The sequence below is a fragment of the Pinus tabuliformis genome, chromosome J (genome assembly GCF_031772625.1).
Source record: "Pinus tabuliformis cultivar Carrire ecotype Pingquan chromosome J, CPIR1, whole genome shotgun sequence".
Classification (NCBI taxonomy): domain Eukaryota; kingdom Viridiplantae; phylum Streptophyta; class Pinopsida; order Pinales; family Pinaceae; genus Pinus; species Pinus tabuliformis.
Genome location: NC_142295.1, coordinates 1,543,815,147 through 1,543,822,363, shown reverse-complemented (window position 1 = coordinate 1,543,822,363; position 7,217 = coordinate 1,543,815,147).

Below are 7,217 nucleotides of genomic sequence, written 5' to 3'. Positions count from 1 at the left end.
GTGGATTGATTGGAGAGGGTGTCCCAAAATATTCTTCACAGCAGCTGAGACTCCAGATGATAGAGGTAATATTAGTGGTCTCTTTAAATTAATCTAGTTTCATTTTCTTGTTTTAATGAATTAGAATAAAATTTATTCTAGAATGTTCTTTAACTTGTTCTATTAAATTGTTTAATGAAATTGCCTAATTATTTTTTTGTACTATATATTTTGTAGACATTGGGTCATATGATGGGGACATGCCTGCTCCCCCACCATCAGTTGGACGATATGGGGAAATGGGTGAGGCCCAAGAGTGTGAGGCACATCCTAAGGGGGGCATGGGTGTCCATGGGTGGAGGACTGCTACACTATTTCAGATGGACTACTATGACAAATTGGCCAGAGTTTTGGTTCAGCAGGGAGTCCGCCCTACGAGCCCTCAAGATATCATCATGTATCTGATGTTCGTGGATATAATAGATAATTTCCATGGGATATGATTTCTCCTATGTGGCATGTTATCAGAGCTAGTACTTTACTGACAACAATGAGGGTTGTAGGGCATCATTTTGCAACACATCCGTCATATGGGGGTTGTCATGATGATGATGAGGGTGATGATCATGATCATGATGATGAGGATGATGATCATGATCATGACGATGAGGATGGTAATCATGATTCTTTTGGTGGTTCCACCCCATTGGATCATGTCCATCAAGGTGTCAATGATCCTTCTAGTAGTACACCTGCTCATCAGTCACCTGATGATGAGATACCAGAGCTAGAGGATGTGTCATATATTTCTCCTGACAGAGAAGACTAGCCACCTTCTCCTGTAGACTAGCCACTTTTTATTGTAGACCAATTACCGCTTAGTCCTCTATCTCAGCTGAGTTCGACAGGCGTACTTGATCAGGCAGTAGTTGACCATCCATCATCTTCTACTGCAGACTAGGGTGCAGGAAATACTACGTTTGTTGTATCGAATATTTGATTACACTTATTTGACTTCATGATGTAGTTATTTGACTTCTTTATATATGTATATATATATATATATATATATATATATATATATATATATATATATATATATATATATATATATTTTTTTTCATGTTTATGTACTTAATTTATATGTTGGTATTGATGTGTATATCATTAGGACATGTTAGATATGTTCATTTAATGTGCTTGCAGATAGATGTGTATGTGATAAAAGTTATTTGACATGAGATGTATATTAATTTAAGGATGTGTGTGGTGATGATGTTAGATTACAATCTTTGTGTTTTGTTAGATGTGATCACAATGATGATGCCCCATTAGATTATTAGATTTGTGTGCTAGATAATGATGTTTATATGTGCTACTAAAAGTGTATATAATTAGATGATGGTAGTGAATTTGAATGTGTATCTTAGATGATGTTTATGTTTGTTAGATGATTATCACCATGATGTTTATTTTTATGAAATAATGTTTATTATAGATTATGTATTGGTGAATTTATATCAAACTTTTATATATGAAATTTCATGTAAAACGACTTAAATATTTTTATATTTCTTAGATAGTTCATTGATATTTAATATAGCTTAATTTGTAAAATATCTCAATACTTACAATGATAAAATAATTAAACATAAAAAATTTAGTTGGTTCTTAGAAAGATGAAAATGTGTAAATCATTCAATTTTTAATATAAAATATTATTAATAATAAATTATTCAAAAACAAAATTTAACTAATTCAATATTGGTTTATAAAATTCAATCTATTGTTAAATTTAAAAACCTTAATTCAGAATTTGTTTACTAGATCCATATCCATATTAACTCTCAATCTACCAAGGGTTGAGAGGGATCAAATCTACATGTTTTTGAGTGAAAATATATTTGATCCCTCGTGGTGGATCTAGGCAACTAGTATATCAATCTATATCTATTTGACATTGAAATATTTTATGGATCAAATCTACATCTTTTTGAGTGAAAAGATATTTGATACCTCTTGGTGGATCTAGGAAACTAGTATATTAATATATACATTGAATTATTTTATTTATAATTCATGTTCTCTTATTAAAATATTAAAATATGCCCCCTCATACTTTTTTCCTATATGTATACATTTAATTATTATTATTATTAATATTATCTAAAATATTAGATATCAAATCCATATTAAACATTGACAATTTTAAAATCCCTCATACATTAAATTAGAAAGAAACTATTAATGGAATAAGAATTCTCTCAATTTCTCACTAAAGTGAAAATATAAGAAAATTTTCAATTTAAATTATTTTATTTTTCTCTATATCAAGTATATTTAATATGGACATTGAAATATTTTACTTATGGTTGTGAGTAAAATATTTTTTGTTATAAATATATTTTTGTTTTAAATATCACATGTAAATGGAACATAGAATGAATTACACATAATGTAATATCAATAATACTTTCTTCTCATGTGAAAAAATTACATTTTTTTCTTGTAGTGAAAAGTAAGTTATATTTTTCACTCATTACATTTATCCCTCATAATAAAAGCTAAATTATTTTTTTTACTTCACCTTACATCATATCTCTATATAAAGTTACATAAGATTAAAGTGTAAATTGAAGTATTGTAATTATGGCTTACTATTTTTTAATTTGTTAATTTCAATTATTATTTTAGTATTTTTAAATGTAACATTAAGTGACAACATCTCTCCCATATTGAGCTATAAAGCACCTCAATTACTGAATTTAATACTGAATGGTCACATCTCTCCCATATTAAGCCTCAATTACTAAATTTATTACTGAATGGTCACATCTCTCCCATATTGAGCCTCAATTATTGAATTTATTACTGAATGGTCACATCTCTCCCATATTGAGCTATAGAGAACCTCAATTATTGAATGAATTTATTACTGAATGGTCACATCTCTCCAATATTGGGCTATAGAGCGCCTCAATTACTAAATTAAGTTATTTTATTACTGAAATTATGATATTTTCAAGTAATTTAAATTTAATATTTATAGCAACTCTTACCGATTTAAATTAAAAAATATATCTCTCTAAAGATGATGTTAAAGAAATGTAAAATAAAGCTTGTGATCAAGTTACTTGTAGTTGGGGATCCAATTTAAATTAAAAATCATCTCTCTCTAAAGATGAGGATAAAAAAATGTAAAACAAGGTTTGTGATCAAGTTACTTGTAATTGGGGATTTGCTCTATTGGAAGGTCTTGTAATTTGGGATTTTCTCTATTAGGAGTTCTCCCTTCAAGAGGAAAGTGAACCTTTTTCTAGTAATAAAGATATAACATTTTGGTGTTATTTTGGTTCTTTATTTGCTATTGTATGAGTTAAATTTAACTACTTTTAATAATAAATATGATTTTAATAATACGAATTAAATTATCACCATATATTCACTAAATTTCATGTTTTTCACATTTATCCTACCTAATATTACATCATGTTCCCAATGACAAAGACATATCTACTTTAAATAATTTAGATAAGAATACATAAAAAATAGATATGTATTTTACATAATCTAAACCGGAAACAAAAATGCATCACCAAGTCTATTTGAAACTCAAACAAATGCCTCTTAATCAATATCAAAAATGTTGTGCGCTTGGTATATTCTGCTCACACTAGTGCTATCATATTTACCCAATGCACCGCCTAAATAATATTTGAAAGCATAGCTAGATCGCGGTATGTTTTATAATGTGAATGTTCCTTCCCGATGTAGAAATGTTATGCTTGTGGACCGGTCCATACATGTGATGCACTGCTATGAAAAATTAAATTTGTGAACCAACAATAGTGCATCATAGGTATGTGCACACCGTCTATGGTACGGTTGTGTTTTACAGAGCACTGAAGTCGGCGCATGACTGTGTTTTTGGCACACCGATAATGTTTTTTTTTTAAATTAAAAGTTATATTTCCATAATTATAAGTACATTTTTCATTTAATAAAAAGAAAATATTTTATGTATGAGGTTGATGTATTTTATGTGTCAATCATGTAACAGAGACATGAGCAAATGAAGCAACAACAATTGGGAATATTTAGCGAAATAATGAAAACAAAAAACACAACAATAATATCACTATCCATTGGCATCACCTTGATTATCTTCCTCAGTTCTTGGCATGATAACACTGTTGTTCTCAAAAACATGTTTTGATTTGGGGTCATGTCTTAATACAAACCACCAATCCATATCTAACACATCTGGGTAAAAGAACACCTAGTTTTGAATGTTTTGAGAAAACATAAGGCTCCCTAGATTCATGCCACATATGTCTAGAGTTGATAGATATCATCCCACTATTTTGATCTTCCTTTACATTATTCCGATCAAAATTCTCCCACCACTTGCACTTAAAAATAATACATTTGAATGAAGAGAAGTCCACTTGAATGATCTATTGTATCTTTCCAATATAACCTAATGTTCCTTGCATTAGGTTTTGATCATGGTGGATAGCACAACTAGATTGGTCGAACTTGACTTCCACTCCAGAGTCTTCTGTCATGCATCCATCATCAACATCCTCCACGCCAAAATGATATCCATATTCCCACAAAGATGGGAACAAATGCACCAATTTTAAAGTGAAAAAATGACAGTGTCATGTGTCTAATAACCAAAACATAATTAAAAATATAAAATATATATAGATGTTGCAATTCAAACGTGTAATATGAATTGAAAACTATACAGAAAGATATTATACTTACCAATTTTTTGCACTCAATCCCTATGTTTAGCGCATCCTCTTCAGCACGTGGGTAATGACTAGATGCACTATATTTCTCTCTAACTTGATCAACAACCCAACTGCGAGGGCATGTCATTGGCCTATTTTATTTTAAATGATCACAATAAGGCACACTTCTACCATTCAACCATTTAAATTATTTCATGTCACTATCTCATTTCCTCCTCTTCTCTTTGTACAGTACGACCTGTGGTTTTTTTGCTTCCATATTGTAAATAATGGATTTGCTGATGGCCTCAATTTTTTAATTTACTGATGCAATCAAACCAATACACACACACACATATATAGTACGTATGAGATCAAAATATGCATTAATATGAAGTTCAGTGTGAATAGTTATTGTGTAGTAATTTGAAAAATGATAAGCCTGCACTTACTCTTTATCACACGCCTCTCTATATTCATTTGGAGAATTTCTCCTTCTCTTTTGTCTTAATACCTTTCATCGTCCCAAATCGCCACATTTGTTGTGTTATCGATCTAATTGATGTACTCACGGGCATAATAGAAAGACATACAATATATACCCCTCTAGCATAGACCCCTCAGGTTTTTCCTTTTGTCTAATAAAACCTTTCAATTTCTTCATGTACCTCCTTAAGAAGAACATCCAATGACAACAAATGACCACAACTAATTCAACCTCATATACTAGGTGAATTAGAAGAAGAACCTACAAGTCCATGAAACTCATCAGCAGTTCCTTATCAAACATACAAACATTCTTAGCTTTGTCTTGACGCCACCATGGAATGCTAGCCATATGAATATCATTTGATGTGATCCAATGTACAAATGCAGATAATTTAGATATGGCGCATCGTAGGTATTGGGGGAAGTCATGGTTCACACATCCACACACGAGTAGAGGATACTGACATTACACAGTAAATAGTACATTATACAAAAGTTAATTATAAAATATCCCATTACATAAAAATAAAAATTAATAAAATCATGCTTTTGACATACGTACTCTTAGAAGGTTTAAATAGTCATGTGATTTCAACCCTGATAAATAGTCATCCATAGTGAGGAAACATCATAGTGAAGACCCATATAAAGAAGGCACCCTCACACTCATTATAACTTCCTTTTCCAAAGAAATATGATGCTTCTTTAAATTCCATGGGACATCACCTTCTTCAAAATAGCTAGAGGGGCCAACCTCTCCTCTAGTTTCTTGTCTTGGCCAATGTTTCTTTTTAGTTTTCGAAGAAATAAGATCTCTACTAACAACCAACATGTCACTTTCTTTTGATGATAAGTGCCTCCATAAAGAAGATGAAACATTTCTAAATATATGCATGGGATCTAGTAAGTGGGAAATATTAAGATCATCAAGATATGGTAGCTCATAAAAGACATATTTCCTTTTCATTCCAATGGGAAATTTATCAACATAGGTGTTGAAGAAATCTAGATCATCGAACATAGGCTCCCCATTAAAATCGAACATTTCTGCAAACTCCTTCTCCTTCTCTATCTCATATTCTCTATGACATGCAGTTGGTGTGATTATTGCAGGCCTTTGGGTCTTCTCTAATTTACCATTGAAAGTGGATGTTTTTCTTATGTAAAGGTGTTCTTCTGGAAGGAATACCCTAGAGAAGTCATACACTGGATTTCATAGGTGGTCGGACCACCTAGCCTTCAAATAAGGTCCAAAAATATTGAAATCCATGATACCCTTTTGTTGCAAGACCTGCGAAATTATTATATACAGGTCGACACTAGTGACCATGAAGATCTGAATAATTGCAATGAATTAAATTAATATGCAAAACAATATTGTTACTAAATAAATCAATGAAAATGTAATTTACCAGAGAAAACTCCTAATCCTAGATAATCATGTATGTTGCAATTGCATATGCCATACAATGTAAGACCCCTCTCTATTGTGATGGGTCTTAGTACATCGTACGCATGTATCCCTTCCCAAAATTCCTTAAATTCATCTACCAATGGTTGTAAGTAGATATCCATATTCTTCACCTCTCTTCTACTAGGGACTAGGAGAGCCAACATAAGATGTTCATTCTTCACAAACAACCATGGGTGGATATTGTTATTGATCAATACTACATGCAAAACATAATAGTTGGTGTTTTGGAGCGAATATGGGTTGACACCATCCATGGCTATGCTAAGTCGTAGACTTCATACTTCACCCTTGAATATTTTAGGCCATGTATCCTCTATATGCTTCATGGCTATTGAATCTACTGGCATTTGCATAACTCCTGAATCACTTCTATGTGAGGCATGTCATCCCTACAACATAGCTAATTATTTGCAATGAAAGAGTCTTTGAATCCTTGGGATTATAGGCATGTGCCTCAATATCTTATGAGGAGGACCATGTGATTTACCTATTTTTTTGAATTACAGTACCTGTCATGCATACATTTTGGACAT